The sequence below is a fragment of the Camelus bactrianus genome, chromosome 30 (assembly GCF_048773025.1).
Source record: "Camelus bactrianus isolate YW-2024 breed Bactrian camel chromosome 30, ASM4877302v1, whole genome shotgun sequence".
Classification (NCBI taxonomy): domain Eukaryota; kingdom Metazoa; phylum Chordata; class Mammalia; order Artiodactyla; family Camelidae; genus Camelus; species Camelus bactrianus.
Genome location: NC_133568.1, coordinates 17,891,642 through 17,902,267, shown reverse-complemented (window position 1 = coordinate 17,902,267; position 10,626 = coordinate 17,891,642). Strand labels below are relative to the sequence as shown.

At 41.7% G+C, this 10,626-nt stretch overlaps 1 long non-coding RNA gene across 1 annotated transcript in view; it reads right to left on the bottom strand.

Moving 5' to 3' along the window:
• The window catches only part of LOC141575613 (uncharacterized), a 47,149-nt gene that overhangs the window by 26,620 nt on the left and 9,903 nt on the right, over positions 1–10,626 (bottom strand). The window lies entirely within an intron of this gene.

The window sequence follows — 10,626 nt, the reverse complement described above, 5'->3', positions numbered from 1 at the left end:
AACTTGGTTGTTCTAAAGGTTCCTGGTAGGGTGTGTAGCTAGCACCCTGCAGCAGGAATCATTCTGTCCTTTTAGTAGTAAATGTGGTTATAAGCAGGAGCTCTCAGCTGAGAAGGATGCAGAACATACATCTGCTTAAAGATCTTCAGGACAGTCAGGAAGAAACGAAAGCAACTGGCATTTCATCTCCAACCTCTTTCCTTAGAGGGCAAGGTCTCACCCTGTCCAACCATTAGCAGAACTCCAGGTCCCTTCAGAGAAAGATGGGAAAGGTCAGGGTGCCCACTGGGAGCCCAGGCTGCAGGCTCAAGGGCAATCAAAGATCACACCACCTCTTACTCCAGGCTCCTTGATGGAGCGGATGCTTCTCAAGTTCGGCACGAAGCCAAGGGGCAGGAGCAGGGATGGGGTAGAAGATGAGAAAGGGAGGCAGAGAATAGGCTTCCCCAGCGTTTGCACTGCAGCTCGTCATTCTGGAGGCCAGGTGAAGAATGGATTTGGGTGGAGGTGGGGGCTAGGGGAGAGGGAGGGCCAGAGGCTGGGGAGCAACTGGAAAGCCTACTGCTCTTTCTGCATTCAGTGTCATCTCTTCTTGTTTGAACTTGGTGATCACATGGGGACAAAGGGGCAGGGGGCAAATAGCATTGAGAAGTCAAATCAATTTGTGTGTGTGTGTCTCATTATCTCTCTCCACCCCTTTCTCTCATCCTCTTCCACTTCCGGCCCTTCTCCCTATCTCTTCTCCCTCTTTTGCTCTCTTGTCCCTCGCTGTCCCACCCCTTCAGACTAGCTTCCAATAAACCACACTGTCCCTCAGTGCCACAGTCTTCCAGGGTACCACTGGCCCTCCACATCCACAGATGCAGAACCATGGGTGCCGAGGGCTGACTGCACTCCGCTGTTTTAGATAAGGGATTTAGCATCCTTGGATTTGGGTGTGCACAGTGGATCCTGAAATCAATCCTCTGCGGTTACCTAGGCAGTTACCCAGGCACCACTGTATTTACAGATTTCTTTTTCCTAACATTTGCTCTTTTTCAAAGGAAATTACCCAGAAGAATGAGAACACTGACCTCTGGAACACTTCGGGCTGTTTAGCCAAACCCAACCCAGCCAAAACAAAATACTGGTTTTCCAATGAATGTTCACAGAATAAATAATTCTCAAAGACCAATTTTATCAAGAACTGCCCTATCAGAGGAAAAGGGAACTAAGACCCAAAAGTTAGGGGCCAACCTGTCCTCTACCTAGACTTCCCGAACGTGCTGTGTAAGAAGAGGTTTCATGTTATGAAAATACGTAAATAGAACAGATGATTAGGGGTCCAGAACCTATGGTCCATGACAATTATAGCCCCTCTTGGAAGTTCCTGGGAGAACACTGGCACGATGTTTGAGGGGGATTCGCCTTGAAGCCCACTGTCGTGGTCCGTCCCAGCACTTGTAATAAGACCAAAAGACTGGATGGCTTATAAACAATAAACATTATTTCTCATAATTTTGGAGGCTGAATGATGAGATCAGGGTGCCATCACGGTTAGGTGAGGGCCTTCTTCTGGGCTGTTGGATTCTCAGTTTATCTTCACACAGAAGAAGAGACAAGGGAGCTCTTGGGGTCTCTTTTATAAGAAGGCAAATCTCATTAATGAAGCCTTCCCCCCTCAGGACCTAAGCACCTCCCAAAGGCCCCACATCCTAATGGTATCTCCTTGGGAGTGAGGACTCAAGATGTGGATTTGGGGGGGAATACAAATTCAGACCAGAGCATCCATGAACCCTAGATACCAAGAACATATTCTAAAACCATGCTTGTCTTTTATAAGAACTGGCATGTGAGTTCTGATTTGTTTTATACCAGAGACTTTAAAATATTCACAGTTTTAAAAACTATAAATAATGGATATGATTCGTCTTCAGTTTAATGCCTGAATTAAAACTCCTCTGATTGATGGAGTGGGTGGGATGAGAATGGGTGATGCACGTGACCCTATTTTGTACACTTTGCTGCAGCATCAAATACCATGACTTCCAAGTTATTCCACAGACCAGCTGCAGGATGACATAGAAGTCTTGTTTCTTGTCAAAGATGCAGCCAATGCTGCTGAGAAAATCACTAAATCGGCACTTCATCCTGACAACCAAAATTAGTCTGATACCATCTGGTCCCGGTCCCAGTGGAGCTGTGTAACTGTTGGGAAGACTCTGGCCATGTTATCTTATTCCTCTCCTGTCACAACACACCACACCACACCACCCATACAACCCCGTACCGGAGTGCACCACACCACAGCACAGCACATCAGACACCACCACCCCATCAATACCAAGGCACATGTGTGCGCGGTGGGGCAGGGAGGGCATGTGTTAGGGCATTCAGAAGGCCTTTTTCCCTCTAGAAGGTAAATGGTGTCTACACCATGCGATGGACACAAAACATAGACTCCAACAAGTGTAAAGGACCAGGAGGGACTCTATTCTAAACTCCCACACGATAGAGGAATTCTCTCTACAACAGCCCAGTGGAGCCTTATCTGGAAGCTCCCAGTGGTACAGAATTCACCATTTGCTGCTTCAAAGGAATTCAGCCACCACTCCTTCCATTTGTGGACACCTTTAATTGTTAGGAATTCCTTCCCTGTCTTAAGCTGAATTTGGCTACATCCTTGACCCACGGGTCAGGATTCGGCTATATGGCGCTACACAGGCACGCCTCAGTTCCCACTCGGGCCTCTGAGGATGTCCCCATCACTTTTCTCTTTTCCAGTGAGGACGTCTGCAGTTCTTCTCAGCTCTCATCACACAGCACTGACACTGTTAACCCACTAGGTAATCCTACTCCGATGGTCACCGGCCGCTAGAGAAGCCAGCCTTGCAGAAGACTCTGATGCCAGCGCTCTCCACACCTTGCCACTGGGCCTAATGTTTGCAGCCATTCCTTTGCTCCAACTGGTAGACAGGAACTAGGCTTCTAGCACCAGTCCTGCTACTGTGTGACCTTGAACAAGTCACTGGAAAATTCATTTCCTCAATGTAAAAATGAAGGGGCCAGATTACTTTACATTCTATGATATGTACTATTGTTTAAGAGTGGTCAATACCAAATGCAGATTTATCTTGTGAAAGAGGGCACATTGGCCCATGGTCACTGTCAGAGAGCTAGGTTTCTGTCCCTTTACTAACTCCAGCTAAGCAAATGAAGAGCAGGCCCCAGGGGTGACAAGGGGACAGAGTTTTGGTAGGTACTGGAAGGGAGAAGGGTCAGGAGCATAGAGGGTTGCCGGTGGAGAGAAAATCTAGAAGCCCAGGGGGCACTTTTAGCCGGGAGGAAGCAACCATAATGGCTGTGGCTAGGGGTGTGGAGGGATGAATTCCAAAAAGACAAATTAAATGGACTTTCTAATTTGCCCAGAATTAGTCTAGTGCTCAATTAGATATGTACTCTTACAGCATAATGAAACAGGAGGTCTCCTTTTGAAAGAATATTGACAGAGCGGGCTCAGCTATTCAGAGGCCAACTAATCCAGTTTGTGAGTTATATAAGCACTTCAGTTTTCACTCCTGACACCAGAAATCTGGCCAGATCACCACTTACAAACAGAACCATCAGAGACAGGGAGAGGAGAGAGATTAAAGAGGGACAGACTGGGGACTCGCAGCTTCTGATAACGGAGGATTACTTCCTACTCAATCAACCCTCCTGCAGAAAACAACTGTAAACTGTGGACAAAATACAAAGAAACAACAGCCTGAAGGCACCAGAGAGCCGCCAAAAGCAGATCTGCGCTGGAGGGGAATCACATCCACACTTGGAAGGAAAGAAAAGCACGGGTGAGTTTTCCTTTGTTTATAGGTTTCCTCTGCAGCGTGCCCCAGTCAAGCCGGGTAAGACGCTTAAAACTCAAACAGAAAACCTGCAGCCCTATTGGCTGCAGCTGCATTGGCTCAAAGAACCAGCAGAGTTTGGGGCAACTGTAGTTGCCAGAAAGAGAAAGAGCGATTTCCAGAAGGGAGGGAGGCGTGGGAGGGCAGTCCTCAAGTGTCTGTAGTCTGATGGAGATACGGGCTAATCCCTGACCTGCGCATCATTAGGCAGACTCCAAGCCGCCCAGTTTAGGTTAAACAGTTGAACTAAGAATTTTCTTGCTGCCCATCCGAGAGAAAAAGTTTGGAGTTTGTATCCAGCCAAGTCTGCTGACTCAGGAAAGTAAGTAGAAGGGAGGAAATAGTAAAGAGCACAAATCAGTGGAATAGAAAACAAAAAAATAGAAAGAAAAATAAGCTCAAAGCTTGGCTCTTTTTTGAAAAGGACCCACAAAACTGACAGACACTAGGTAGACCGCTCAGGGGAACAGAGTGAGGACGCATATTTCCAATATCAAAACCAAAACAGGATACACCTCAGATGCTCCAGATGTTAGAAGTTTAATAAGGGGGACAAAAAAAAAAAAAACCAGAAAACAAAACAAAAGTTTGATAAGGGAATACTATGGGTAACAATAAATTTGACAACTTGGTGAACTTAACAATCCTTTGAAAAAATAAAAACCTTACAAACACTGACACAAGATGAATAGAATAACCCCATGCTTATTGAAGAAAAAGAATTAATTCTCAAATCCTATTCATAAAGAAAAACCCAGGCCCAGGTGACTTAACTGGTCAATTCTATCAAATATTTAAGGAAGAAGTAACACCAACCTTACACAGACCTTTTCAGGAAACAGGAGAGGAGGGAATTCTTCCAAGTAACTTTCTTAGGCAAATACCCTGACACCAAATTCTGACAAAAACATTATAAAAACAGAATTGCAGGCCAATATCCCTGTTGAATAGAGATGAAGAATCCTTAGCTTAAAACTAACAGCAAATTAAGTTCAGCAATACAGAAAAAGGATAATATATCAAAGACAAGTTAGCTTTATAAACAAGCTATGTATAAGTTACAGATTGGGAGTAAATATTTTCAAAACCTGTATCTGACAAAAGACTGGAATCTGAGATGTAGATATGTCTTTTTTCAAATACAATTATATATTGATATATATTATATACTTTATATAAATTATATATATATCTTAGATACGTATAATTTTTATTGGATATAAATTATATAATTTATCAGATATAATTTATCAGCTATAAATTATATAATTTACATAAAATATATATTTAAAACTCTCACAATTCAATGATTAAAATTTTAAAAAACAAATTTAAGAAGAAAGGCAAAATATTTGAGCAAGACACTTCACAAAGGAAAATACACAAATGGCCAAGTATATGAAAAGGTGCTCACTGTAACTGTCAGGAAAATGAAAATTAAAACCAGTCACAAAATGATATTTTACCACAGACCCACTAGAGTGTTTAAAATTTTAAAAACCGACAATAGCAAGTGTTGGGGAGGCGGTGGTACAGTTATTGTATATTATTGGAGGGAGGGTTAAATAACACAACCACTTTCGGAAAAAGTTCTGGCAGTTTCATGTAAAAGTAATCTACTAAACTAAACTGCCTCTGATCTAGCATTCCATTCTCCAGATTTGAAAGCGCATGTCCTCAAAAAGATGTGTCCAATAATGTTCACAGCAGCTTTATTCATGATGGCCAGGAAGTAGAAACAGTCCAGGTGTCCCTCAGTGGGTGAATGGATACACAGCTACGGAATATTCATTCAACACAATGCTATTCAGCAATAAAAATGAATGAACCTCTGAGACACAAAACAACATGGATGAATCTCGAAAGCATTAAGCTGAGTGAAAGAAGTCTTGTGCAAGGTACCTGCTGTATGATTTCATTTGTAAGAAATTCTTGAATAGTTAAGCTAATCTGTGGTGAAAAGTACCAGAACAGTGTTTGCCTCTGGGAGAATGGTGGTAAGCACTGAGTGGAAAGGGTCATGTGTGAATTTTCTTGGGGTGATAGTCATATACCCTGTCTTGATAGGGGTTTGCTATAAAAAAGCATATTAAGTATAGGTTTTTGTCAAACTCATTAAATAGTACACTAAGATGTATGAACTTCACAATATGTGTATTTTACAGAAAAAGATAATCCTCTAAAACTATTGATCTCTAGCCAGTGAAACACTTGCACTTGTATATTTGGGGGTGAAATTGCACTGAAATCTACAACTTACTTTAGGAAGTGGAAAAAAAAAACCAAGAGATTGATGGATAGAGGACTGGGTAGATGAATAAATAGATAAATAGAATAATATAGCAAAATATTAATTTTAAAATCTAAGTGGTGGGGACTTGGTGTTTATAATCCCTTCAACTTTATTATATGTTTTTTAATTTTCTAAATATATATTTTTTATTTTATAATTAAATGCTGGGGGCAGAATGAATGAACTGCACTTTAGCAGCTCTGGTGAAAAAGGTATGACAGGAAGAAAAGCTGAAACAAACGAGTGAAACAAAGGTTGGGATTCTCTGTGCATTTTAAGCTTTCACTTTCTTCTCCACCCAAGCATTTAAATAACAGACAGATATTTGTTTCATATGCTTGTGTTCATGTGTAGGACTTTCATTTAAGAGTTCAAAGCATCGAACAATATATAAATATCACTCTCCCCCCCCCAAATAATTTCTACAAGAATTTCTTATTGCTTAATGCAATTAAAAAACAAAAGTTAAAATGGAATAAATATACTCACTGTCTAACCACAGGAATTCTGGAGGGACAATTCATGTCTTCTTGTTCTCATAGGGATTTAAAAGGCTAGCGCTCTCAGGTGTTTGAGTCAAAAGTAGTGCTTTGTGTGGACTTTCGGACCCAGCACAAAGCTGCACGCAGAGTGCCCTGCTGGTCGTCACCTGCAATGCTGGAGTCTTTCTGTCTCCCTCCTCCTCCTTCTCCTCCTCCTCCTGGCTTTCTTGGCCAGTCCATGTTTTCATCACAATCACTGTCAACAGATGTTAAATCCAAATGTCTCCCCAAAGATGTTAGAAACAGAAAATGTATTCCCTTACATTCACAACATAAATCCCTAGAAAACCTCGACAAAAAAATTCCTTCCCCAAAATTATAATGTGGCTCCTTCAAATAATATCAAATTGGGGGAAAAAAATGTAAACAGATTTTGCAGGTTTCCTGCAGTAGACTCTCCCTAGGTTGTGTTTTTTTTTTTTGCTTTTTTTTTCCTTTAAAAAAAATCATTTTTTTTTATTGTGATAAAATACATACAACATAAAATTCACCGCTTTAACCCTCTTTAAGTGTCCAGTTCTGTGGCATTAAGTGCATTCACATTGTGGGCAGCCATCACCGCTATCTATCACCAGAGCTTATCAATCTTCCCCAGTGGAAACTCTGTACCCATTAAACACTAAGTTCCCGTTCCTTCTTTCCCCTACTTTCTGGCAACCACCACTCCACTTTCTGTCTCTACAAATTTGACTACTATAGGGACCTCATATGAGTGGATCATACAATATTTGTCCTTTTGTGACTGGCTTATTTCACTTAGCATAACACCCTCAAGTTTCATTCCTATTGTAGCAGGTGTCGGAATTTCCCTTCCTTTTACAGCTGAATTGTATGTAGATACCACATTTTGTTTATCCATTCATCCACTGATGGACACTGGGTTGATTCTACCTTTTGGCTATTGTGAATAAGGCTACTATGAACGTGAATATGTAAATATCTATTTTGGTGCCTGCTTTCATTTTTTCCAGTGAAATTGGGTAGAATTCCACCCAGAAGTGGCATTGCTGGATCATCCTGACACTTTTGTCTACATTATAAATAGCAGTTTGGGGAGCTACAAAAATTATGCTTGGAGAGAGTAATAAAATTTGGTATCATACAAATTAAATTCAGATTCAGAAACCTTGAAAACTTTTTTGCCTTTTAAAAAACTTTTTATTATGGAAAACTTTCAAACCTAACCGAGAGTAGAAATACAAGCGTAACAAATCCACATGTACCCACGTACAGTAGGCTCTTTGCCCTACTCTAAAGAGCTGCCATCCTTGCAAAACTATCTCTTGCCACAATTCCATCTATAAACTGAAGACATCATTCTTAGATGATGTCTAAGTCCTTGGGCTATACAAGGATAACATACATGTACACAGTGATGGATGCTTGTTTTCTTAAGTCATTTCAGAAACCTTAATAGATTTCCAAGTTGTTTCTTTAAAGCTCATTTCTTGAACTTACAATGCACACACCCTGCAGTAAGTGCGGTAAGCTCCAGACATTTGAATGTAGACACTTCTGCAGAGCATCTTGAAAACCCCATTGAAAGCATCTGGTAGTTAAAGGGGCTAATTAGATTGGTCAGGACGTATAAGATTAGCATTTTTAGGGCTTAAGGGGTCAAAGGAGAAAGTACAATAAAAATTGACAAACAAATGTCTATAAAGTTGTAGTCAACTGTAAAAGCCAATAGTCTGCAGTAGAGATGCAGGAGTCACTTTGGCAAAAAATGGCATTCCCTAAGATGGTGCACCCCGCTAGGAGAGAAGCTGGGCTGGGGTGGGCTCTGAGCACAGCGGCAGTGGCATTGCATGGAGCCCTGTCTCCTCATTTGATGAACACTCACATCAAAGGCGGTGGAGGCGACCCCAGCCTGCGCTGATGCTAACAAGACTGGAGTGGACTGAACTGACTTTTGAAAGCGATCAAATGATTTCTGTGGACTCTTCGGGAAGGAAGGCAAAGAAGTTTGACATTTTCCAAACACCTGGGAAATAATTAATATTTTAGAAAACACTCCAGATGACTGATTAAAAGAACGTGAAAAATGTACACTCATACTAATGAATCGCTGTGTGAAATTAGACAGTTTACTGAATCTGTTTCCTCATCTGTGGAATAATGTTGCCTCGCAGTTACTCATTAAATCACCCACCACTATGCACCACGTATCTTCTAGATGCTAGGGATCTCAAAACAACGTCCCTGTTCTCATGCAGGTTAGATTCTAATGAGGGGAGCCAGGTAACAAACAAATAACAAATAAGATAGTTTTGGAGAATGAAAGGTACTATGAGACAGACAGAATGACAAGAAGGATCATGTGAAAGTTTAGGGGAGGACATTGCACCCAGTGAGAATAGTCAGTGCAAAGGTCCTGAGGCAGCAAAGGGCTTGGAAGATTTCAAGAAAAGAAAAAGGCCACTGTGGCTGTAGCTCAGAGAGCACGTTGGAGCAGATAGGAAAGTGGCCAGAAGTGTTCAAGGAGGCTGTTTGAAAAGTGGGGAAGAGGTAAGTCTTACAGAGCTAAAAGCAGGCTTAGGGACAATGAGTGGTGTGGGGGGAAGAAAGGGATTATAATAATATCGACCTTAAAAAATAATAGTAATATTGACCTTACAGGGTGCTGTGAAGATGAAATGAGAATTGGCACCCTGATAACGCTGCTTTCAAAAGGACGAGGAGAGAAGGATCCTGGAGATGGCCAAACCCTGGGTGGGGGTTGGGTCTAGGCTGCTGAAAAATGGGCATCCTCAGATTTGCCTTCTTAGCGCTCTAAGAGGATTGATGGGCTCCAAGACCATCATCCCCTTGAGATAAATGTCTCTTGTGCTTCCCCTAGACACTCTGAATTCAATTAGTTTAATTAGAAAACAAGTAAAGAGGAATTATCTTAATATAGCTTTGCTCCTAACAACGCAAAAAAAAAAAAAAAAAGCCCACCGCTTTAGCAGAAATCTACATTTCCCTTTATTTACATGTTCTAAGATAATGGTGTAAATGTCCATTTTGGCTTTCTTTTTTTGGTCAAGAAGGTGGCTATCTCTTGTCCAAGAGATCATATTTTAGTTTCACTAGTAATAATATTTCCTAATTTCTTCACTCCTTGATGAAGCAGAAGCATTGATATGCTACTAAATATTTTTAAAACATTATGGGGGTTGGGAGGGAAAGAATGCCCTGATTTTTAGTGTTTGGTAATTTCAGTGGTGAAAATACTCCCACTATGGCTGATTTCAAGCCGTGAACTCAGAGCTGGGAAGAGATGCTAGCCATTGGCTCTCACAAGCCAGGCAGAGTGATTCCGGCACGCCAGTGGGTAGGAACATCAATTATTTGCCAAAATGCCCTGCAAATCTATTGCCAAGGGAATTTTTTTCTCCTCCACAGAGGCTACTTGGATTTGCATCAGCTGAAAAGGCAAGTTCAGGACTAAGGTAACTGTGCTGATAAATAACTGGGGGATAGTGTGAGAAGTAATTTCATTGTTTGTACAATAAACATTCCTCCAGGATTCAAGCACAGACTTACTCTGTGCAAGCACGGGACACCCAGGGAAGGGTCCTAAGAGCTGAGTGGCTGTGGTAAAGCCACAGCAGCCTAGTGGAGTCTGGGAAACCAGAGACTGGCCTCTAGCCCAAGCCCCACCACAGATGTTCTGTCTCATTCAGGGCAAATCACAGCTTCTCTGGGTCCACGTTTCCACATCTACAAAGGAAAAGTGGAGACTAGACATGAGAGAGCATCAGAGACTAGTTTTTAGGGATGTTGTTCCCAAAATACTGTAATTGGGAAATAATGGACGTGCCAAAGGAGGAGACAGATCTCTTGCTAATTACTGGATGGTCTAAAAGAGAGCTGTGGTTTCTGTTCTTACACGAAAGAAAGTCTTTCCAACAAGGCATTATTACCA